Genomic DNA, 24,120 nt, shown 5'->3' with positions numbered 1-24,120 from the left:
GCTGAGGCCCCCAGACCAGCCCAGCCCAGGCAGGCATCAGCAGAAGGCTGACTCTCTACCCCACTGCTGCTCCAAGTTGGTTTGGCAAAAGTTTGCAAAGAAGATGCCTGTAAATTTAGCTCACGCCACACTAGCACTCACCCAGGCGTCGTTTCCTTACAAAAATAGAAAGCATCTCTAAAAAAGAAGAAATAAACACACACACAATTTTCCTGCTGGGGACTCCTCGACTCTTTGGAAGGCAGAGGGCGATGTTGGTTGAGGCCCTTACTTTCTCCGGCTGGTGGCCTACAAGTCCAGGAAAGAAGCAGGCCCAGTAACAGCAGCTGAGGCCCCCAGCCCAGCCACGCCTAGGCAGGCATCAGCGGAAGGCTGACTCTCTACCCCACTGCTGCCCCAAGTTGGTTTGGCAAAAGTTTGCAAAGAAGCTGCCCGTGAATTTACCTCAAGCCACACTAGCACTCATCCAGGCGTCAGTTCCTTGCAAAAATAGAAAGCACCTCTAAAAAAAGAAGAAATAAACACACACACAATTTTCCTGCTGCGGTCTCCTCGACTCCTTAGAAGGCGGAGGGCAACCTTCGCCGCTGGTGGCCTTCACATGCAGGAAAGAAGCACACCCAGGAACAGCAGCTGAGGCTCCCAGCCCAGGCAGGCTTCAGCTGAAGGCCGACTTGGGAAGCACTGAGGCCAGACCCTGGGCTCCTGGGTCCCTCGGCTGAAGGCTCGAGGCCAGACCCCTTGGCTCCTGTGTCCCTTGGCTGAAGGCTCGACCAGGCTCGATCAGGCGAGATATTAGGTAGCATGGGGCCCAGCTGGGACTTCTAGGAAGCTTAGGGTGACGGCCGCTTCTGCCCCATCATCCAGAGGCCTGGCTATGGAGAGGCATGATGTGGCCTCCCTCCCTTCCTGCCTCTTGTAGGCACTTCTCCCCCGTGAGCACTTCCCGCTCCAGGTGTCCCCTTGTCTCCCAGGGTGCACTCTTCCTCTAGAGCCCACATATGCAGATGAGGCCCATCCACTTGCCTCCCCTAGCTGTAGGGGGCCTTGCGCGTCCACTGGAGAGAAAACGGGGAGACGCTGGAGGTGCTTTGCCAGGGACACGAGTGGCCCTTTCTGGCTGCATCCACCCACCCGAGGCGGCAAGCTGCTGCCCTGGCTTCAGTCTCCTGCTGCTGCTGCTGCTGCTCCAAGTTAGTTTGGCGACAACGTGTCCGCCTCTGACGGGGCTCTGCATTGGAGCGAGGGCTGCTGTCTGCCCCTGTGCCTTTTTCACGCGCCGTGTTTGTTAAAATTAAAAGCGGAATGGAGGAAAAATGTAGTTCAAGACGGAGAAGACGAACGCCGCCTATCGGGCACAGAGTAGCAAAATGCCTACAGCACCTGGTATTCCCAGGCGGTCTCCCATCCAAGTACTAACCAGGCCCGACCCTGCTTAGCTTCCGAGATCGGACGAGATCGGGCGCATTCAGGGTGGTATGGCCGTAGGCGAAGAGTGCGCCGATTCCGAGCCTCTTGTGCTGTGTCGGCTCCTCCGACGTCCACTGCCCTCTTGCAAGGCTGAACGCTGTCCTCTGCAGTGTGCTTCTGCCCTTCTTTTTGCCTCAAGCTCAGGAGCCACAGCTGCCAGCTTGGAAAAGCAACGAGCAGCTCCATGCACCCACTTTTGAAATACCCACTTGCCTACTCATGTTTGCAAAGAAAGTGTCTGTAAATTCAGGCCAAGCCACACTTGCACTCACTCACCCAAGCATCCGTTCCTTACAAAACTTTTAAAAAAAACTCGGAAAGAAAGATGGAAATAAACACACACACAATTTTCCTGCTGGGGGCTCCTCGACGCTTTGGAAGGCAGAGGGTGATGTTGGTTGAGGCCCTTACCATATCGGGCTGGTGACCTACAAGTCCAGGAAAGAAGCAGGCCCAGTAACAGCAGCTGAGGCCCCCAGCCCAGCCCAGCCCAGCCCAGGCAGGCATCAGCTTAAGGCTGACTCTCTACCCCACTGCTGCCCCAAGTTGGTTTGGCAAAAGTTTGCAAAGAAGCTGCCCGTGAATTTACCTCAAGCCACACTAGCACTCACCCAGGCGTCAGTTCCTTACAAAAATAGAAAGCACCTCTAAAAAAAGAAGAAATAAACACACACACAATTTTCCTGCTGCTGTCTCCTCGACTCTTTGGAAGGCAGAGGGCGATGTTGGTTGAGGCCTTACCTTCTCAGGCTGGCGGCCTACAAGTCCAGGAAAGAAGCAGGCCCAGTAACAGCAACTGAGGCCCCCAGCCCAGCCACGCCTAGGCAGGCATCAGCGGAAGGCTGACTCTCTACCCCAGTGCTGCCCCAAGTTGTTTTGGCAAAAGTTTGCAAAGAAGCTGCCCGTAAATTTACCTCAAGCCACACTAGCACTCACCCAGGCGTCGGTTCCTTACAAAAATAGAAAGCATCTCTAAAAAAGAAGAAATAAACACACACACAATTTTCCTGCTGGGGACTCCTCGACTCTTTGGAAGGCAGAGGGCGATGTTGGTTGAGGCCCTTACTTTCTCCGGCTGGTGGCCTACAAGTCCAGGAAAGAAGCAGGCCCAGTAACAGCAGCTGAGGCCCCCAGCCCAGCCACGCCTAGGCAGGCATCAGCAGAAGGCTGACTCTCTACCCCACTGCTGCCCCAAGTTGGTTTGGCAAAAGTTTGCAAAGAAGATGCCTGTAAATTTAACTCACGCCACACTAGCACTCACCCAGGCGTCAGTTCCTTACAAAAATAGAAAGCACCTCTAAAAAAAGAAGAAATAAACACACACACAATTTTCCTGCTGCGGTCTCCTCGACTCTTTGGAAGGCAGAGGGCGATGTTGGTTGAGGCCTTACCTTCTCAGGCTGGCGGCCTACAAGTCCAGGAAAGAAGCAGGCCCAGTAACAGCAACTGAGGCCCCCAGCCCAGCCACGCCTAGGCAGGCATCAGCGGAAGGCTGACTCTCTACCCCAGTGCTGCCCCAAGTTGGTTTGGCAAAAGTTTGCAAAGAAGCTGCCCGTAAATTTACCTCAAGCCACACTAGCACTCACCCAGGCGTCGGTTCCTTACAAAAATAGAAAGCATCTCTAAAAAAAGAAGAAATAAACACACACAATTTTCCTGCTGGGGACACCTCGACTCTTTGGAAGGCAGAGGGCGATGTTGGTTGAGGCCCTTACCTTCTCGGGCTGGTGGCCTACAAGTCCAGGAAAGAAGCAGGCCCAGTAACAGCAGCTCAGGCCCCCAGACCAGCCCAGCCCAGGCAGGCATCAGCAGAAGGCTGACTCTCTACCCCACTGCTGCTCCAAGTTGGTTTGGCAAAAGTTTGCAAAGAAGATGCCTGTAAATTTAGCTCACGCCACACTAGCACTCACCCAGGCGTCGTTTCCTTACAAAAATAGAAAGCATCTCTAAAAAAGAAGAAATAAACACACACACAATTTTCCTGCTGGGGACTCCTCGACTCTTTGGAAGGCAGAGGGCGATGTTGGTTGAGGCCCTTACTTTCTCCGGCTGGTGGCCTACAAGTCCAGGAAAGAAGCAGGCCCAGTAACAGCAGCTGAGGCCCCCAGCCCAGCCACGCCTAGGCAGGCATCAGCAGAAGGCTGACTCTCTACCCCACTGCTGCCCCAAGTTGGTTTGGCAAAAGTTTGCAAAGAAGCTGCCCGTGAATTTACCTCAAGCCACACTAGCACTCATCCAGGCGTCAGTTCCTTACAAAAATAGAAAGCACCTCTAAAAAAAGAAGAAATAAACACACACACAATTTTCCTGCTGCGGTCTCCTCGACTCTTTGGAAGGCAGAGGGCGATGTTGGTTGAGGCCTTACCTTCTCAGGCTGGCGGCCTACAAGTCCAGGAAAGAAGCAGGCCCAGTAACAGCAACTGAGGCCCCCAGCCCAGCCACGCCTAGGCAGGCATCAGCGGAAGGCTGACTCTCTACCCCAGTGCTGCCCCAAGTTGGTTTGGCAAAAGTTTGCAAAGAAGCTGCCCGTAAATTTACCTCAAGCCACACTAGCACTCACCCAGGCGTCGGTTCCTTACAAAAATAGAAAGCATCTCTAAAAAAAGAAGAAATACACACACACAATTTTCCTGCTGGGGACTCCTCGACTCTTTGGAAGGCAGAGGGCGATGTTGGTTGAGGCCCTTACCTTCTCGGGCTGGTGGCCTACAAGTCCAGGAAAGAAGCAGGCCCAGTAACAGCAGCTGAGGCCCCCAGACCAGCCCAGCCCAGGCAGGCATCAGCTGAAGGCTGACTCTCTACCCCACTGCTGCTCCAAGTTGGTTTGGCAAAAGTTTGCAAAGAAGATGCCTGTAAATTTAGCTCACGCCACACTAGCACTCCCCCAGCCGTCGTTTCCTTACAAAAATAGAAAGCATCTCTAAAAAAGAAGAAATAAACACACACACAATTTTCCTGCTGGGGACTCCTCGACTCTTTGGAAGGCAGAGGGCGATGTTGGTTGAGGCCCTTACTTTCTCCGGCTGGTGGCCTACAAGTCCAGGAAAGAAGCAGGCCCAGTAACAGCAGCTGAGGCCCCCAGCCCAGCCACGCCTAGGCAGGCATCAGCAGAAGGCTGACTCTCTACCCCACTGCTGCCCCAAGTTGGTTTGGCAAAAGTTTGCAAAGAAGCTGCCCGTGAATTTACCTCAAGCCACACTAGCACTCACCCAGGCGTCAGTTCCTTGCAAACATAGAAAGCACCTCTAAAAAAGAAGAAATAAACACACACACAATTTTCCTGCTGCGGTCTCCTCGACTCCTTAGAAGGCGGAGGGCAACCTTCGCCGCTGGTGGCCTTCACATGCAGGAAAGAAGCACACCCAGGAACAGCAGCTGAGGCTCCCAGCCCAGGCAGGCTTCAGCTGAAGGCCGACTTGGGAAGCACTGAGGCCAGACCCTGGGCTCCTGGGTCCCTCGGCTGAAGGCTCGAGGCCAGACCCCTTGGCTCCTGTGTCCCTTGGCTGAAGGCTCGACCAGTGCTCGACCAGGCTCGATCAGGCGAGATATTAGGTAGCATGGGGCCCAGCTGGGACTTCTAGGAAGCTTAGGGTGACGGCCGCTTCTGCCCCATCATCCAGAGGCCTGGCTATGGAGAGGCACGATGTGGCCTCCCTCCCTTCCTGCCTCTTGTAGGCACTTCTCCCCCGTGAGCACTTCCCGCTCCAAGTGTCCCCTTGTCTCCCAGGGTGCACTCTTCCTCTAGAGCCCACATATGCAGATGAGGCCCATCCACTTGCCTCCCCTAGCTGTAGGGGGCCTTGCGCGTCCACTGGAGAGAAAACGGGGAGACGCTGGAGGTGCTTTGCCAGGGACACGAGTGGCCCTTTCTGGCTGCATCCACCCACCCGAGGCGGCAAGCTGCTGCCCTGGCTTCAGTCTCCTGCTGCTGCTGCTGCTGCTCCAAGTTAGTTTGGCGACAACGTGTCCGCCTCTGACGGGGCTCTGCATTGGAGCGAGGGCTGCTGTCTGCCCCTGTGCCTTTTTCACGCGCCGTGTTTGTTAAAATTAAAAGCGGAATGGAGGAAAAATGTAGTTCAAGACGGAGAAGACGAACGCCGCCTATCGGCACAGAGTAGCAAAATGCCTACAGCACCTGGTATTCCCAGGCGGTCTCCCATCCAAGTACTAACCAGGCCCGACCCTGCTTAGCTTCCGAGATCGGGCGCATTCAGGGTGGTATGGCCGTAGGCGAAGAGTGCGCCGATTCCGAGCCTCTTGTGCTGTGTCGGCTCCTCCGACGTCCACTGCCCTCTTGCAAGGCTGAACGCTGTCCTCTGCAGTGTGCTTCTGCCCTTCTTTTTGCCTCAAGCTCAGGAGCCACAGCTGCCAGCTTGGAAAAGCAACGAGCAGCTCCATGCACCCACTTTTGAAATACCCACTTGCCTACTCATGTTTGCAAAGAAAGTGTCTGTAAATTCAGGCCAAGCCACACTTGCACTCACTCACCCAAGCATCCGTTCCTTACAAAACTTTAAAAAAAAACTCGGAAAGAAAGATGGAAATAAACACACACACAATTTTCCTGCTGGGGGCTCCTCGACGCTTTGGAAGGCAGAGGGTGATGTTGGTTGAGGCCCTTACCATATCGGGCTGGTGACCTACAAGTCCAGGAAAGAAGCAGGCCCAGTAACAGCAGCTGAGGCCCCCAGCCCAGCCCAGCCCAGGCAGGCATCAGCTTAAGGCTGACTCTCTACCCCACTGCTGCCCCAAGTTGGTTTGGCAAAAGTTTGCAAAGAAGCTGCCCGTGAATTTACCTCAAGCCACACTAGCACTCACCCAGGCGTCAGTTCCTTACAAAAATAGAAAGCACCTCTAAAAAAAGAAGAAATAAACACACACACAATTTTCCTGCTGCGGTCTCCTCGACTCTTTGGAAGGCAGAGGGCGATGTTGGTTGAGGCCTTACCTTCTCAGGCTGGCGGCCTACAAGTCCAGGAAAGAAGCAGGCCCAGTAACAGCAACTGAGGCCCCCAGCCCAGCCACGCCTAGGCAGGCATCAGCGGAAGGCTGACTCTCTACCCCAGTGCTGCCCCAAGTTGTTTTGGCAAAAGTTTGCAAAGAAGCTGCCCGTAAATTTACCTCAAGCCACACTAGCACTCACCCAGGCGTCGGTTCCTTACAAAAATAGAAAGCATCTCTAAAAAAGAAGAAATAAACACACACACAATTTTCCTGCTGGGGACTCCTCGACTCTTTGGAAGGCAGAGGGCGATGTTGGTTGAGGCCCTTACTTTCTCCGGCTGGTGGCCTACAAGTCCAGGAAAGAAGCAGGCCCAGTAACAGCAGCTGAGGCCCCCAGCCCAGCCACGCCTCGGCAGGCATCAGCAGAAGGCTGACTCTCTACCCCACTGCTGCCCCAAGTTGGTTTGGCAAAAGTTTGCAAAGAAGATGCCTGTAAATTTAACTCACGCCACACTAGCACTCACCCAGGCGTCAGTTCCTTACAAAAATAGAAAGCACCTCTAAAAAAAGAAGAAATAAACACACACACAATTTTCCTGCTGCGGTCTCCTCGACTCTTTGGAAGGCAGAGGGCGATGTTGGTTGAGGCCTTACCTTCTCAGGCTGGCGGCCTACAAGTCCAGGAAAGAAGCAGGCCCAGTAACAGCAACTGAGGCCCCCAGCCCAGCCACGCCTAGGCAGGCATCAGCGGAAGGCTGACTCTCTACCCCAGTGCTGCCCCAAGTTGGTTTGGCAAAAGTTTGCAAAGAAGCTGCCCGTAAATTTACCTCAAGCCACACTAGCACTCACCCAGGCGTCGGTTCCTTACAAAAATAGAAAGCATCTCTAAAAAAAGAAGAAATACACACACACAATTTTCCTGCTGGGGACACCTCGACTCTTTGGAAGGCAGAGGGCGATGTTGGTTGAGGCCCTTACCTTCTCGGGCTGGTGGCCTACAAGTCCAGGAAAGAAGCAGGCCCAGTAACAGCAGCTGAGGCCCCCAGACCAGCCCAGCCCAGGCAGGCATCAGCAGAAGGCTGACTCTCTACCCCACTGCTGCTCCAAGTTGGTTTGGCAAAAGTTTGCAAAGAAGATGCCTGTAAATTTAGCTCACGCCACACTAGCACTCACCCAGGCGTCGTTTCCTTACAAAAATAGAAAGCATCTCTAAAAAAGAAGAAATAAACACACACACAATTTTCCTGCTGGGGACTCCTCGACTCTTTGGAAGGCAGAGGGCGATGTTGGTTGAGGCCCTTACTTTCTCCGGCTGGTGGCCTACAAGTCCAGGAAAGAAGCAGGCCCAGTAACAGCAGCTGAGGCCCCCAGCCCGGCCACGCCTAGGCAGGCATCAGCAGAAGGCTGACTCTCTACCCCACTGCTGCCCCAAGTTGGTTTGGCAAAAGTTTGCAAAGAAGCTGCCCGTGAATTTACCTCAAGCCACACTAGCACTCATCCAGGCGTCAGTTCCTTGCAAAAATAGAAAGCACCTCTAAAAAAAGAAGAAATAAACACACACACAATTTTCCTGCTGCGGTCTCCTCGACTCCTTAGAAGGCGGAGGGCAACCTTCGCCGCTGGTGGCCTTCACATGCAGGAAAGAAGCACACCCAGGAATAGCAGCTGAGGCTCCCAGCCCAGGCAGGCTTCAGCTGAAGGCCGACTTGGGAAGCACTGAGGCCAGACCCTGGGCTCCTGGGTCCCTCGGCTGAAGGCTCGAGGCCAGACCCCTTGGCTCCTGTGTCCCTTGGCTGAAGGCTCGACCAGTGCTCGACCAGGCTCGATCAGGCGAGATATTAGGTAGCATGGGGCCCAGCTGGGACTTCTAGGAAGCTTAGGGTGACGGCCGCTTCTGCCCCATCATCCAGAGGCCTGGCTATGGAGAGGCATGATGTGGCCTCCCTCCCTTCCTGCCTCTTGTAGGCACTTCTCCCCCGTGAGCACTTCCCGCTCCAGGTGTCCCCTTGTCTCCCAGGGTGCACTCTTCCTCTAGAGCCCACATATGCAGATGAGGCCCATCCACTTGCCTCCCCTAGCTGTAGGGGGCCTTGCGCGTCCACTGGAGAGAAAACGGGGAGATGCTGGAGGTGCTTTGCCAGGGACACGAGTGGCCCTTTCTGGCTGCATCCACCCACCCGAGGCGGCAAGCTGCTGCCCTGGCTTCAGTCTCCTGCTGCTGCTGCTGCTGCTCCAAGTTAGTTTGGCGACAACGTGTCCGCCTCTGACGGGGCTCTGCATTGGAGCGAGGGCTGCTGTCTGCCCCTGTGCCTTTTTCACGCGCCGTGTTTGTTAAAATTAAAAGCGGAATGGAGGAAAAATGTAGTTCAAGACGGAGAAGACGAACGCCGCCTATCGGGCACAGAGTAGCAAAATGCCTACAGCACCTGGTATTCCCAGGCGGTCTCCCATCCAAGTACTAACCAGGCCCGACCCTGCTTAGCTTCCGAGATCGGACGAGATCGGGCGCATTCAGGGTGGTATGGCCGTAGGCGAAGAGTGCGCCGATTCCGAGCCTCTTGTGCTGTGTCGGCTCCTCCGACGTCCACTGCCCTCTTGCAAGGCTGAACGCTGTCCTCTGCAGTGTGCTTCTGCCCTTCTTTTTGCCTCAAGCTCAGGAGCCACAGCTGCCAGCTTGGAAAAGCAACGAGCAGCTCCATGCACCCACTTTTGAAATACCCACTTGCCTACTCATGTTTGCAAAGAAAGTGTCTGTAAATTCAGGCCAAGCCACACTTGCACTCACTCACCCAAGCATCCGTTCCTTACAAAACTTTAAAAAAAAACTCGGAAAGAAAGATGGAAATAAACACACACACAATTTTCCTGCTGGGGGCTCCTCGACGCTTTGGAAGGCAGAGGGTGATGTTGGTTGAGGCCCTTACCATCTCGGGCTGGTGACCTACAAGTCCAGGAAAGAAGCAGGCCCAGTAACAGCAGCTGAGGCCCCCAGCCCAGCCCAGCCCAGGCAGGCATCAGCTTAAGGCTGACTCTCTACCCCACTGCTGCCCCAAGTTGGTTTGGCAAAAGTTTGCAAAGAAGCTGCCCGTGAATTTACCTCAAGCCACACTAGCACTCACCCAGGCGTCAGTTCCTTACAAAAATAGAAAGCACCTCTAAAAAAAGAAGAAATAAACACACACACAATTTTCCTGCTGCGGTCTCCTCGACTCTTTGGAAGGCAGAGGGCGATGTTGGTTGAGGCCTTACCTTCTCAGGCTGGCGGCCTACAAGTCCAGGAAAGAAGCAGGCCCAGTAACAGCAACTGAGGCCCCCAGCCCAGCCACGCCTAGGCAGGCATCAGCGGAAGGCTGACTCTCTATCCCAGTGCTGCCCCAAGTTGATTTGGCAAAAGTTTGCAAAGAAGCTGCCCGTAAATTTACCTCAAGCCACACTAGCACTCACCCAGGCGTCGGTTCCTTACAAAAATAGAAAGCATCTCTAAAAAAAGAAGAAATAAACACACACAATTTTCCTGCTGGGGTCTCCTCGACTCTTTGGAAGGCAGAGGGCGATGTTGGTTGAGGCCCTTACCTTCTCGGGCTGGTGGCCTACAAGTCCAGGAAAGAAGCAGGCCCAGTAACAGCAGCTGAGGCCCCCAGACCAGCCCAGCCCAGGCAGGCATCAGCTGAAGGCTGACTCTCTACCCCACTGCTGCTCCAAGTTGGTTTGGCAAAAGTTTGCAAAGAAGATGCCTGTAAATTTAGCTCACGCCACACTAGCACTCACCCAGGCGTCGGTTCCTTACAAAAATAGAAAGCATCTCTAAAAAAGAAGAAATAAACACACACACAATTTTCCTGCTGGGGACTCCTCGACTCTTTGGAAGGCAGAGGGCGATGTTGGTTGAGGCCCTTACTTTCTCCGGCTGGTGGCCTACAAGTCCAGGAAAGAAGCAGGCCCAGTAACAGCAGCTGAGGCCCCCAGCCACGCCTAGGCAGGCATCAGCAGAAGGCTGACTCTCTACCCCACTGCTGCCCCAAGTTGGTTTAGCAAAAGTTTGCAAAGAAGATGCCTGTAAATTTAACTCACGCCACACTAGCACTCACCCAGGCGTCAGTTCCTTACAAAAATAGAAAGCACCTCTAAAAAAAGAAGAAATAAACACACACACAATTTTCCTGCTGCGGTCTCCTCGACTCTTTGGAAGGCAGAGGGCGATGTTGGTTGAAGCCCTTACCTTCTCTGGCTGGCGGCCTACAAGACCAGGAAAGAAGCAGGCCCAGTAACAGCAGCTGAGGCCCCCAGCCCAGCCACGCCTAGGCAGGCATCAGCGGAAGGCTGACTCTCTACCCCAGTGCTGCTCCAAGTTGGTTTGGCAAAAGTTTGCAAAGAAGCTGCCCGTAAATTCACCTCAAGCCACACTAGCACTCACCCAGGCGTCAGTTCCTTACAAAAATAGAAAGAATCTCTAAAAAAGAAGAAATAAACACACACACAATTTTCCTGCTTCTATCCCCTCGACTCCTTGGAAGGCGGAGGGCAACCTTCGCCGCTGGTGGCCTTCACATGCAGGAAAGAAGCACACCCAGGAACAGCAGCTGAGGCTCCCAGCCCAGGCAGGCTTCAGCTGAAGGCCGACTTGGGAAGCACTGAGGCCAGACCCTGGGCTCCTGGGTCCCTCGGTTGAAGGCTCGAGGCCAGACCCCTTGGCTCCTGTGTCCCTTGGCTGAAGGCTCGACCAGTGCTCGACCAGGCTCGATCAGGCGAGATATTAGGTAGCATGGGGCCCAGCTGGGACTTCTAGGAAGCTTAGGGTGACGGCCGCTTCTGCCCCATCATCCAGAGGCCTGGCTATGGAGAGGCATGATGTGGCCTCCCTCCCTTCCTGCCTCTTGTAGGCACTTCTCCCCCGTGAGCACTTCCCGCTCCAGGTGTCCCCTTGTCTCCCAGGGTGCACTCTTCCTCTAGAGCCCACATATGCAGATGAGGCCCATCCACTTGCCTCCCCTAGCTGTAGGGGGCCTTGCGCGTCCACTGGAGAGAAAACGGGGAGACGCTGGAGGTGCTTTGCCAGGGACACGAGTGGCCCTTTCTGGCTGCATCCACCCACCCGAGGCGGCAAGCTGCTGCCCTGGCTTCAGTCTCCTGCTGCTGCTGCTGCTGCTCCAAGTTAGTTTGGCGACAACGTGTCCGCCTCTGACGGGGCTCTGCATTGGAGCGAGGGCTGCTGTCTGCCCCTGTGCCTTTTTCACGCGCCGTGTTTGTTAAAATTAAAAGCGGAATGGAGGAAAAATGTAGTTCAAGACGGAGAAGACGAACGCCGCCTATCGGGCACAGAGTAGCAAAATGCCTACAGCACCTGGTATTCCCAGGCGGTCTCCCATCCAAATACTAACCAGGCCCGACCCTGCTTAGCTTCCGAGATCGGACGAGATCGGGCGCATTCAGGGTGGTATGGCCGTAGGCGAAGAGTGCGCCGATTCCGAGCCTCTTGTGCTGTGTCGGCTCCTCCGACGTCCACTGCCCTCTTGCAAGGCTGAACGCTGTCCTCTGCAGTGTGCTTCTGCCCTTCTTTTTGCCTCAAGCTCAGGAGCCACAGCTGCCAGCTTGGAAAAGCAACGAGCAGCTCCATGCACCCACTTTTGAAATACCCACTTGCCTACTCATGTTTGCAAAGAAAGTGTCTGTAAATTCAGGCCAAGCCACACTTGCACTCACTCACCCAAGCATCCGTTCCTTACAAAACTTTAAAAAAAAACTCGGAAAGAAAGATGGAAATAAACACACACACAATTTTCCTGCTGGGGGCTCCTCGACGCTTTGGAAGGCAGAGGGTGATGTTGGTTGAGGCCCTTACCATATCGGGCTGGTGACCTACAAGTCCAGGAAAGAAGCAGGCCCAGTAACAGCAGCTGAGGCCCCCAGCCCAGCCCAGCCCAGGCAGGCATCAGCTTAAGGCTGACTCTCTACCCCACTGCTGCCCCAAGTTGGTTTGGCAAAAGTTTGCAAAGAAGCTGCCCGTGAATTTACCTCAAGCCACACTAGCACTCACCCAGGCGTCAGTTCCTTACAAAAATAGAAAGCACCTCTAAAAAAAGAAGAAATAAACACACACACAATTTTCCTGCTGCGGTCTCCTCGACTCTTTGGAAGGCAGAGGGCGATGTTGGTTGAGGCCTTACCTTCTCAGGCTGGCGGCCTACAAGTCCAGGAAAGAAGCAGGCCCAGTAACAGCAACTGAGGCCCCCAGCCCAGCCACGCCTAGGCAGGCATCAGCGGAAGGCTGACTCTCTACCCCAGTGCTGCCCCAAGTTGTTTTGGCAAAAGTTTGCAAAGAAGCTGCCCGTAAATTTACCTCAAGCCACACTAGCACTCACCCAGGCGTCGGTTCCTTACAAAAATAGAAAGCATCTCTAAAAAAGAAGAAATAAACACACACACAATTTTCCTGCTGGGGACTCCTCGACTCTTTGGAAGGCAGAGGGCGATGTTGGTTGAGGCCCTTACTTTCTCCGGCTGGTGGCCTACAAGTCCAGGAAAGAAGCAGGCCCAGTAACAGCAGCTGAGGCCCCCAGCCCAGCCACGCCTAGGCAGGCATCAGCAGAAGGCTGACTCTCTACCCCACTGCTGCCCCAAGTTGGTTTGGCAAAAGTTTGCAAAGAAGATGCCTGTAAATTTAACTCACGCCACACTAGCACTCACCCAGGCGTCAGTTCCTTACAAAAATAGAAAGCACCTCTAAAAAAAGAAGAAATAAACACACACACAATTTTCCTGCTGCCGTCTCCTCGACTCTTTGGAAGGCAGAGGGCGATGTTGGTTGAGGCCTTACCTTCTCAGGCTGGCGGCCTACAAGTCCAGGAAAGAAGCAGGCCCAGTAACAGCAACTGAGGCCCCCAGCCCAGCCACGCCTAGGCAGGCATCAGCGGAAGGCTGACTCTCTACCCCAGTGCTGCCCCAAGTTGGTTTGGCAAAAGTTTGCAAAGAAGCTGCCCGTAAATTTACCTCAAGCCACACTAGCACTCACCCAGGCGTCGGTTCCTTACAAAAATAGAAAGCATCTCTAAAAAAAGAAGAAATACACACACACAATTTTCCTGCTGGGGACACCTCGACTCTTTGGAAGGCAGAGGGCGATGTTGGTTGAGGCCCTTACCTTCTCGGGCTGGTGGCCTACAAGTCCAGGAAAGAAGCAGGCCCAGTAACAGCAGCTGAGGCCCCCAGACCAGCCCAGCCCAGGCAGGCATCAGCAGAAGGCTGACTCTCTACCCCACTGCTGCTCCAAGTTGGTTTGGCAAAAGTTTGCAAAGAAGATGCCTGTAAATTTAGCTCACGCCACACTAGCACTCACCCAGGCGTCGTTTCCTTACAAAAATAGAAAGCATCTCTAAAAAAGAAGAAATAAACACACACACAATTTTCCTGCTGGGGACTCCTCGACTCTTTGGAAGGCAGAGGGCGATGTTGGTTGAGGCCCTTACTTTCTCCGGCTGGTGGCCTACAAGTCCAGGAAAGAAGCAGGCCCAGTAACAGCAGCTGAGGCCCCCAGCCCAGCCACGCCTAGGCAGGCATCAGCAGAAGGCTGACTCTCTACCCCACTGCTGCCCCAAGTTGGTTTGGCAAAAGTTTGCAAAGAAGCTGCCCGTGAATTTACCTCAAGCCACACTAGCACTCATCCAGGCGTCAGTTCCTTGCAAAAATAGAAAGCACCTCTAAAAAAAGAAGAAATAAACACACACACAATTTTCCTGCTGCGGTCTCCTCGACTCCTTAGAAGGCGGAGGGCAACCTTCGCCGCTGGTGGCCTTCACATGCAGGAAAGAAGCACACCCAGGAACAGCAGCTGAGGCTCCCAGCCCAGGCAGGCTTCAGCTGAAGGCCGACTTGGGAAGCACTGAGGCCAGACCCTGGGCTCCTGGGTCCCTCGGCTGAAGGCTCGAGGCCAGACCCCTTGGCTCCTGTGTCCCTTGGCTGAAGGCTCGACCAGTGCTCGACCAGGCTCGATCAGGCGAGATATTAGGTAGCATGGGGCCCAGCTGGGACTTCTAGGAAGCTTAGGGTGACGGCCGCTTCTGCCCCATCATCCAGAGGCCTGGCTATGGAGAGGCATGATGTGGCCTCCCTCCCTTCCTGCCTCTTGTAGGCACTTCTCCCCCGTGAGCACTTCCCGCTCCAGGTGTCCCCTTGTCTCCCAGGGTGCACTCTTCCTCTAGAGCCCACATATGCAGATGAGGCCCATCCACTTGCCTCCCCTAGCTGTAGGGGGCCTTGCGCGTCCACTGGAGAGAAAACGGGGAGATGCTGGAGGTGCTTTGCCAGGGACACGAGTGGCCCTTTCTGGCTGCATCCACCCACCCGAGGCGGCAAGCTGCTGCCCTGGCTTCAGTCTCCTGCTGCTGCTGCTGCTGCTCCAAGTTAGTTTGGCGACAACGTGTCCGCCTCTGACGGGGCTCTGCATTGGAGCGAGGGCTGCTGTCTGCCCCTGTGCCTTTTTCACGCGCCGTGTTTGTTAAAATTAAAAGCGGAATGGAGGAAAAATGTAGTTCAAGACGGAGAAGACGAACGCCGCCTATCGGGCACAGAGTAGCAAAATGCCTACAGCACCTGGTATTCCCAGGCGGTCTCCCATCCAAGTACTAACCAGGCCCGACCCTGCTTAGCTTCCGAGATCGGACGAGATCGGGCGCATTCAGGGTGGTATGGCCGTAGGCGAAGAGTGCGCCGATTCCGAGCCTCTTGTGCTGTGTCGGCTCCTCCGACGTCCACTGCCCTCTTGCAAGGCTGAACGCTGTCCTCTGCAGTGTGCTTCTGCCCTTCTTTTTGCCTCAAGCTCAGGAGCCACAGCTGCCAGCTTGGAAAAGCAACGAGCAGCTCCATGCACCCACTTTTGAAATACCCACTTGCCTACTCATGTTTGCAAAGAAAGTGTCTGTAAATTCAGGCCAAGCCACACTTGCACTCACTCACCCAAGCATCCGTTCCTTACAAAACTTTAAAAAAAAACTCGGAAAGAAAGATGGAAATAAACACACACACAATTTTCCTGCTGGGGGCTCCTCGACGCTTTGGAAGGCAGAGGGTGATGTTGGTTGAGGCCCTTACCATCTCGGGCTGGTGACCTACAAGTCCAGGAAAGAAGCAGGCCCAGTAACAGCAGCTGAGGCCCCCAGCCCAGCCCAGCCCAGGCAGGCATCAGCTTAAGGCTGACTCTCTACCCCACTGCTGCCCCAAGTTGGTTTGGCAAAAGTTTGCAAAGAAGCTGCCCGTGAATTTACCTCAAGCCACACTAGCACTCACCCAGGCGTCAGTTCCTTACAAAAATAGAAAGCACCTCTAAAAAAAGAAGAAATAAACACACACACAATTTTCCTGCTGCGGTCTCCTCGACTCTTTGGAAGGCAGAGGGCGATGTTGGTTGAGGCCTTACCTTCTCAGGCTGGCGGCCTACAAGTCCAGGAAAGAAGCAGGCCCAGTAACAGCAACTGAGGCCCCCAGCCCAGCCACGCCTAGGCAGGCATCAGCGGAAGGCTGACTCTCTATCCCAGTGCTGCCCCAAGTTGATTTGGCAAAAGTTTGCAAAGAAGCTGCCCGTAAATTTACCTCAAGCCACACTAGCACTCACCCAGGCGTCGGTTCCTTACAAAAATAGAAAGCATCTCTAAAAAAAGAAGAAATAAACACACACAATTTTCCTGCTGGGGTCTCCTCGACTCTTTGGAAGGCAGAGGGCGATGTTGGTTGAGGCCCTTACCTTCTCGGGCTGGTGGCCTACAAGTCCAGGAAAGAAGCAGGCCCAGTAACAGCAGCTGAGGCCCCCAGACCAGCCCAGCCCAGGCAGGCATCAGCTGAAGGCTGACTCTCTACCCCACTGCTGCTCCAAGTTGGTTTGGCAAAAGTTTGCAAAGAAGATGCCTGTAAATTTAGCTCACGCCACACTAGCACTCACCCAGGCGTCGGTTCCTTACAAAAATAGAAAGCATCTCTAAAAAAGAAGAAATAAACACACACACAATTTTCCTGCTGGGGACTCCTCGACTCTTTGGAAGGCAGAGGGCGATGTTGGTTGAGGCCCTTACTTTCTCCGGCTGGTGGCCTACAAGTCCAGGAAAGAAGCAGGCCCAGTAACAGCAGCTGAGGCCCCCAGCCACGCCTAGGCAGGCATCAGCAGAAGGCTGACTCTCTACCCCACTGCTGCCCCAAGTTGGTTTAGCAAAAGTTTGCAAAGAAGATGCCTGTAAATTTAACTCACGCCACACTAGCACTCACCCAGGCGTCAGTTCCTTACAAAAATAGAAAGCACCTCTAAAAAAAGAAGAAATAAACACACACACAATTTTCCTGCTGCGGTCTCCTCGACTCTTTGGAAGGCAGAGGGCGATGTTGGTTGAAGCCCTTACCTTCTCTGGCTGGCGGCCTACAAGACCAGGAAAGAAGCAGGCCCAGTAACAGCAGCTGAGGCCCCCAGCCCAGCCACGCCTAGGCAGGCATCAGCGGAAGGCTGACTCTCTACCCCAGTGCTGCTCCAAGTTGGTTTGGCAAAAGTTTGCAAAGAAGCTGCCCGTAAATTCACCTCAAGCCACACTAGCACTCACCCAGGCGTCAGTTCCTTACAAAAATAGAAAGAATCTCTAAAAAAGAAGAAATAAACACACACACAATTTTCCTGCTTCTATCCCCTCGACTCCTTGGAAGGCGGAGGGCAACCTTCGCCGCTGGTGGCCTTCACATGCAGGAAAGAAGCACACCCAGGAACAGCAGCTGAGGCTCCCAGCCCAGGCAGGCTTCAGCTGAAGGCCGACTTGGGAAGCACTGAGGCCAGACCCTGGGCTCCTGGGTCCCTCGGTTGAAGGCTCGAGGCCAGACCCCTTGGCTCCTGTGTCCCTTGGCTGAAGGCTCGACCAGTGCTCGACCAGGCTCGATCAGGCGAGATATTAGGTAGCATGGGGCCCAGCTGGGACTTCTAGGAAGCTTAGGGTGACGGCCGCTTCTGCCCCATCATCCAGAGGCCTGGCTATGGAGAGGCATGATGTGGCCTCCCTCCCTTCCTGCCTCTTGTAGGCACTTCTCCCCCGTGAGCACTTCCCGCTCCAGGTGTCCCCTTGTCTCCCAGGGTGCACTCTTCCTCTAGAGCCCACATATGCAGATGAGGCCCATCCACTTGCCTCCCCTAGCTGTAGGGGGCCTTGCGCGTCCACTGGAGAGAAAACGGGGAGACGCTGGAGGTGCTTTGCCAGGGACACGAGTGGCCCTTTCTGGCTGCATCCACCCACCCGAGGCGGCAAGCTGCTGCCCTGGCTTCAGTCTCCTGCTGCTGCTGCTGCTGCTCCAAGTTAGTTTGGCGACAACGTGTCCGCCTCTGACGGGGCTCTGCATTGGAGCGAGGGCTGCTGTCTGCCCCTGTGCCTTTTTCACGCGCCGTGTTTGTTAAAATTAAAAGCGGAATGGAGGAAAAATGTAGTTCAAGACGGAGAAGACGAACGCCGCCTATCGGGCACAGAGTAGCAAAATGCCTACAGCACCTGGTATTCCCAGGCGGTCTCCCATCCAAATACTAACCAGGCCCGACCCTGCTTAGCTTCCGAGATCGGACGAGATCGGGCGCATTCAGGGTGGTATGGCCGTAGGCGAAGAGTGCGCCGATTCCGAGCCTCTTGTGCTGTGTCGGCTCCTCCGACGTCCACTGCCCTCTTGCAAGGCTGAACGCTGTCCTCTGCAGTGTGCTTCTGCCCTTCTTTTTGCCTCAAGCTCAGGAGCCACAGCTGCCAGCTTGGAAAAGCAACGAGCAGCTCCATGCACCCACTTTTGAAATACCCACTTGCCTACTCATGTTTGCAAAGAAAGTGTCTGTAAATTCAGGCCAAGCCACACTTGCACTCACTCACCCAAGCATCCGTTCCTTACAAAACTTTAAAAAAAAACTCGGAAAGAAAGATGGAAATAAACACACACACAATTTTCCTGCTGGGGGCTCCTCGACGCTTTGGAAGGCAGAGGGTGATGTTGGTTGAGGCCCTTACCATATCGGGCTGGTGACCTACAAGTCCAGGAAAGAAGCAGGCCCAGTAACAGCAGCTGAGGCCCCCAGCCCAGCCCAGCCCAGGCAGGCATCAGCTTAAGGCTGACTCTCTACCCCACTGCTGCCCCAAGTTGGTTTGGCAAAAGTTTGCAAAGAAGCTGCCCGTGAATTTACCTCAAGCCACACTAGCACTCACCCAGGCGTCAGTTCCTTACAAAAATAGAAAGCACCTCTAAAAAAAGAAGAAATAAACACACACACAATTTTCCTGCTGCGGTCTCCTCGACTCTTTGGAAGGCAGAGGGCGATGTTGGTTGAGGCCTTACCTTCTCAGGCTGGCGGCCTACAAGTCCAGGAAAGAAGCAGGCCCAGTAACAGCAACTGAGGCCCCCAGCCCAGCCACGCCTAGGCAGGCATCAGCGGAAGGCTGACTCTCTACCCCAGTGCTGCCCCAAGTTGTTTTGGCAAAAGTTTGCAAAGAAGCTGCCCGTAAATTTACCTCAAGCCACACTAGCACTCACCCAGGCGTCGGTTCCTTACAAAAATAGAAAGCATCTCTAAAAAAGAAGAAATAAACACACACACAATTTTCCTGCTGGGGACTCCTCGACTCTTTGGAAGGCAGAGGGCGATGTTGGTTGAGGCCCTTACTTTCTCCGGCTGGTGGCCTACAAGTCCAGGAAAGAAGCAGGCCCAGTAACAGCAGCTGAGGCCCCCAGCCCAGCCACGCCTAGGCAGGCATCAGCAGAAGGCTGACTCTCTACCCCACTGCTGCCCCAAGTTGGTTTGGCAAAAGTTTGCAAAGAAGATGCCTGTAAATTTAACTCACGCCACACTAGCACTCACCCAGGCGTCAGTTCCTTACAAAAATAGAAAGCACCTCTAAAAAAAGAAGAAATAAACACACACACAATTTTCCTGCTGCCGTCTCCTCGACTCTTTGGAAGGCAGAGGGCGATGTTGGTTGAGGCCTTACCTTCTCAGGCTGGCGGCCTACAAGTCCAGGAAAGAAGCAGGCCCAGTAACAGCAACTGAGGCCCCCAGCCCAGCCACGCCTAGGCAGGCATCAGCGGAAGGCTGACTCTCTACCCCAGTGCTGCCCCAAGTTGGTTTGGCAAAAGTTTGCAAAGAAGCTGCCCGTAAATTTACCTCAAGCCACACTAGCACTCACCCAGGCGTCGGTTCCTTACAAAAATAGAAAGCATCTCTAAAAAAAGAAGAAATACACACACACAATTTTCCTGCTGGGGACACCTCGACTCTTTGGAAGGCAGAGGGCGATGTTGGTTGAGGCCCTTACCTTCTCGGGCTGGTGGCCTACAAGTCCAGGAAAGAAGCAGGCCCAGTAACAGCAGCTGAGGCCCCCAGACCAGCCCAGCCCAGGCAGGCATCAGCAGAAGGCTGACTCTCTACCCCACTGCTGCTCCAAGTTGGTTTGGCAAAAGTTTGCAAAGAAGATGCCTGTAAATTTAGCTCACGCCACACTAGCACTCACCCAGGCGTCGTTTCCTTACAAAAATAGAAAGCATCTCTAAAAAAGAAGAAATAAACACACACACAATTTTCCTGCTGGGGACTCCTCGACTCTTTGGAAGGCAGAGGGCGATGTTGGTTGAGGCCCTTACTTTCTCCGGCTGGTGGCCTACAAGTCCAGGAAAGAAGCAGGCCCAGTAACAGCAGCTGAGGCCCCCAGCCCAGCCACGCCTAGGCAGGCATCAGCAGAAGGCTGACTCTCTACCCCACTGCTGCCCCAAGTTGGTTTGGCAAAAGTTTGCAAAGAAGCTGCCCGTGAATTTACCTCAAGCCACACTAGCACTCATCCAGGCGTCAGTTCCTTGCAAAAATAGAAAGCACCTCTAAAAAAAGAAGAAATAAACACACACACAATTTTCCTGCTGCGGTCTCCTCGACTCCTTAGAAGGCGGAGGGCAACCTTCGCCGCTGGTGGCCTTCACATGCAGGAAAGAAGCACACCCAGGAACAGCAGCTGAGGCTCCCAGCCCAGGCAGGCTTCAGCTGAAGGCCGACTTGGGAAGCACTGAGGCCAGACCCTGGGCTCCTGGGTCCCTCGGCTGAAGGCTCGAGGCCAGACCCCTTGGCTCCTGTGTCCCTTGGCTGAAGGCTCGACCAGTGCTCGACCAGGCTCGATCAGGCGAGATATTAGGTAGCATGGGGCCCAGCTGGGACTTCTAGGAAGCTTAGGGTGACGGCCGCTTCTGCCCCATCATCCAGAGGCCTGGCTATGGAGAGGCATGATGTGGCCTCCCTCCCTTCCTGCCTCTTGTAGGCACTTCTCCCCCGTGAGCACTTCCCGCTCCAGGTGTCCCCTTGTCTCCCAGGGTGCACTCTTCCTCTAGAGCCCACATATGCAGATGAGGCCCATCCACTTGCCTCCCCTAGCTGTAGGGGGCCTTGCGCGTCCACTGGAGAGAAAACGGGGAGACGCTGGAGGTGCTTTGCCAGGGACACGAGTGGCCCTTTCTGGCTGCATCCACCCACCCGAGGCGGCAAGCTGCTGCCCTGGCTTCAGTCTCCTGCTGCTGCTGCTGCTGCTCCAAGTTAGTTTGGCGACAACGTGTCCGCCTCTGACGGGGCTCTGCATTGGAGCGAGGGCTGCTGTCTGCCCCTGTGCCTTTTTCACGCGCCCTGTTTGTTAAAATTAAAAGCGGAATGGAGGAAAAATGTAGTTCAAGACGGAGAAGACGAACGCCGCCTATCGGGCACAGAGTAGCAAAATGCCTACAGCACCTGGTATTCCCAGGCGGTCTCCCATCCAAGTACTAACCAGGCCCGACCCTGCTTAGCTTCCGAGATCGGACGAGATCGGGCGCATTCAGGGTGGTATGGCCGTAGGCGAAGAGTGCGTCGATTCCGAGCCTCTTGTGCTGTGTCGGCTCCTCCGACGTCCACTGCCCTCTTGCAAGGCTGAACGCTGTCCTCTGCAGTGTGCTTCTGCCCTTCTTTTTGCCTCAAGCTCAGGAGCCACAGCTGCCAGCTTGGAAAAGCAACGAGCAGCTCCATGCACCCACTTTTGAAATACCCACTTGCCTACTCATGTTTGCAAAGAAAGTGTCTGTAAATTCAGGCCAAGCCACACTTGCACTCACTCACCCAAGCATCCGTTCCTTACAAAACTTTAAAAAAAAACTCGGAAAGAAAGATGGAAATAAACACACACACAATTTTCCTGCTGGGGGCTCCTCGACGCTTTGGAAGGCAGAGGGTGATGTTGGTTGAGGCCCTTACCATATCGGGCTGGTGACCTACAAGTCCAGGAAAGAAGCAGGCCCAGTAACAGCAGCTGAGGCCCCCAGCCCAGCCCAGCCCAGGCAGGCATCAGCTTAAGGCTGACTCTCTACCCCACTGCTGCCCCAAGTTGGTTTGGCAAAAGTTTGCAAAGAAGCTGCCCGTGAATTTACCTCAAGCCACACTAGCACTCACCCAGGCGTCAGTTCCTTACAAAAATAGAAAGCACCTCTAAAAAAAGAAGAAATAAACACATACACAATTTTCCTGCTGCGGTCTCCTCGACTCTTTGGAAGGCAGAGGGCGATGTTGGTTGAGGCCTTACCTTCTCAGGCTGGCGGCCTACAAGTCCAGGAAAGAAGCAGGCCCAGTAACAGCAACTGAGGCCCCCAGCCCAGCCACGCCTAGGCAGGCATCAGCGGAAGGCTGACTCTCTACCCCAGTGCTGCCCCAAGTTGTTTTGGCAAAAGTTTGCAAAGAAGCTGCCCGTAAATTTACCTCAAGCCACACTAGCACTCACCCAGGCGTCGGTTCCTTACAAAAATAGAAAGCATCTCTAAAAAAGAAGAAATAAACACACACACAATTTTCCTGCTGGGGACTCCTCGACTCTTTGGAAGGCAGAGGGCGATGTTGGTTGAGGCCCTTACTTTCTCCGGCTGGTGGCCTACAAGTCCAGGAAAGAAGCAGGCCCAGTAACAGCAGCTGAGGCCCCCAGCCCAGCCACGCCTAGGCAGGCATCAGCAGAAGGCTGACTCTCTACCCCACTGCTGCCCCAAGTTGGTTTGGCAAAAGTTTGCAAAGAAGATGCCTGTAAATTTAACTCACGCCACACTAGCACTCACCCAGGCGTCAGTTCCTTACAAAAATAGAAAGCACCTCTAAAAAAAGAAGAAATAAACACACACACAATTTTCCTGCTGCGGTCTCCTCGACTCTTTGGAAGGCAGAGGGCGATGTTGGTTGAGGCCTTACCTTCTCAGGCTGGCGGCCTACAAGTCCAGGAAAGAAGCAGGCCCAGTAACAGCAACTGAGGCCCCCAGCCCAGCCACGCCTAGGCAGGCATCAGCGGAAGGCTGACTCTCTACCCCAGTGCTGCCCCAAGTTGGTTTGGCAAAAGTTTGCAAAGAAGCTGCCCGTAAATTTACCTCAAGCCACACTAGCACTCACCCAGGCGTCGGTTCCTTACAAAAATAGAAAGCATCTCTAAAAAAAGAAGAAATACACACACACAATTTTCCTGCTGGGGACACCTCGACTCTTTGGAAGGCAGAGGGCGATGTTGGTTGAGGCCCTTACCTTCTCGGGCTGGTGGCCTACAAGTCCAGGAAAGAAGCAGGCCCAGTAACAGCAGCTGAGGCCCCCAGACCAGCCCAGCCCAGGCAGGCATCAGCAGAAGGCTGACTCTCTACCCCACTGCTGCTCCAAGTTGGTTTGGCAAAAGTTTGCAAAGAAGATGCCTGTAAATTTAGCTCACGCCACACTAGCACTCACCCAGGCGTCGTTTCCTTACAAAAATAGAAAGCATCTCTAAAAAAGAAGAAATAAACACACACACAATTTTCCTGCTGGGGACTCCTCGACTCTTTGGAAGGCAGAGGGCGATGTTGGTTGAGGCCCTTACTTTCTCCGGCTGGTGGCCTACAAGTCCAGGAAAGAAGCAGGCCCAGTAACAGCAGCTGAGGCCCCCAGCCCAGCCACGCCTAGGCAGGCATCAGCGGAAGGCTGACTCTCTACCCCACTGCTGCCCCAAGTTGGTTTGGCAAAAGTTTGCAAAGAAGCTGCCCGTGAATTTACCTCAAGCCACACTAGCACTCATCCAGGCGTCAGTTCCTTGCAAAAATAGAAAGCACCTCTAAAAAAAGAAGAAATAAACACACACACAATTTTCCTGCTGCGGTCTCCTCGACTCCTTAGAAGGCGGAGGGCAACCTTCGCCGCTGGTGGCCTTCACATGCAGGAAAGAAGCACACCCAGGAACAGCAGCTGAGGCTCCCAGCCCAGGCAGGCTTCAGCTGAAGGCCGACTTGGGAAGCACTGAGGCCAGACCCTGGGCTCCTGTGTCCCTTGGCTGAAGGCTCGACCAGGCTCGATCAGGCGAGATATTAGGTAGCATGGGGCCCAGCTGGGACTTCTAGGAAGCTTAGGGTGACGGCCGCTTCTGCCCCATCATCCAGAGGCCTGGCTATGGAGAGGCATGATGTGGCCTCCCTCCCTTCCTGCCTCTTGTAGGCACTTCTCCCCCGTGAGCACTTCCCGCTCCAGGTGTCCCCTTGTCTCCCAGGGTGCACTCTTCCTCTAGAGCCCACATATGCAGATGAGGCCCATCCACTTGCCTCCCCTAGCTGTAGGGGGCCTTGCGCGTCCACTGGAGAGAAAACGGGGAGACGCTGGAGGTGCTTTGCCAGGGACACGAGTGGCCCTTTCTGGCTGCATCCACCCACCCGAGGCGGCAAGCTGCT

The 24,120-nt window shown here is 54.4% G+C and overlaps 6 non-coding genes and 1 pseudogene across 6 annotated transcripts; all 7 read right to left on the bottom strand.

Moving 5' to 3' along the window:
• Positions 1 to 1,371: 1,371 nt before the first annotated feature.
• Positions 1,372 to 1,490, bottom strand: LOC138559072 (5S ribosomal RNA). Its single transcript, XR_011299141.1, has one exon. It is a non-coding gene; the product is annotated as a 5S ribosomal RNA (ribosomal RNA).
• A 4,103-nt stretch (positions 1,491 to 5,593) lies between these two features.
• On the bottom strand, positions 5,594 to 5,702 carry LOC138559028 (5S ribosomal RNA; annotated as a pseudogene).
• Positions 5,703 to 8,828: 3,126 nt separating this feature from the next.
• Positions 8,829 to 8,947, bottom strand: LOC138559061 (5S ribosomal RNA). Its single transcript, XR_011299140.1, has one exon. It is a non-coding gene; the product is annotated as a 5S ribosomal RNA (ribosomal RNA).
• Positions 8,948 to 11,743: 2,796 nt separating this feature from the next.
• Positions 11,744 to 11,862, bottom strand: LOC138558991 (5S ribosomal RNA). The gene has a single exon (XR_011299109.1). It is a non-coding gene; the product is annotated as a 5S ribosomal RNA (ribosomal RNA).
• Positions 11,863 to 14,988: 3,126 nt separating this feature from the next.
• LOC138559049 (5S ribosomal RNA) lies at positions 14,989 to 15,107 on the bottom strand. The gene has a single exon (XR_011299138.1). It is a non-coding gene; the product is annotated as a 5S ribosomal RNA (ribosomal RNA).
• A 2,796-nt stretch (positions 15,108 to 17,903) lies between these two features.
• On the bottom strand, positions 17,904 to 18,022 carry LOC138558990 (5S ribosomal RNA). The gene has a single exon (XR_011299108.1). It is a non-coding gene; the product is annotated as a 5S ribosomal RNA (ribosomal RNA).
• A 3,126-nt stretch (positions 18,023 to 21,148) lies between these two features.
• LOC138559038 (5S ribosomal RNA) lies at positions 21,149 to 21,267 on the bottom strand. The gene has a single exon (XR_011299137.1). It is a non-coding gene; the product is annotated as a 5S ribosomal RNA (ribosomal RNA).
• Between the last annotated feature and the right edge of the window lie 2,853 nt (positions 21,268 to 24,120).

This window comes from Ambystoma mexicanum, unplaced genomic scaffold (assembly GCF_040938575.1).
Source record: "Ambystoma mexicanum isolate Mex_15411 unplaced genomic scaffold, UKY_AmexF1_1 Mex_scaf34, whole genome shotgun sequence".
NCBI lineage: Eukaryota > Metazoa > Chordata > Amphibia > Caudata > Ambystomatidae > Ambystoma > Ambystoma mexicanum.
The sequence above is the reverse complement of the archived record's forward strand: the minus strand, read 5'-3'. Positions and strand labels throughout refer to the sequence as shown.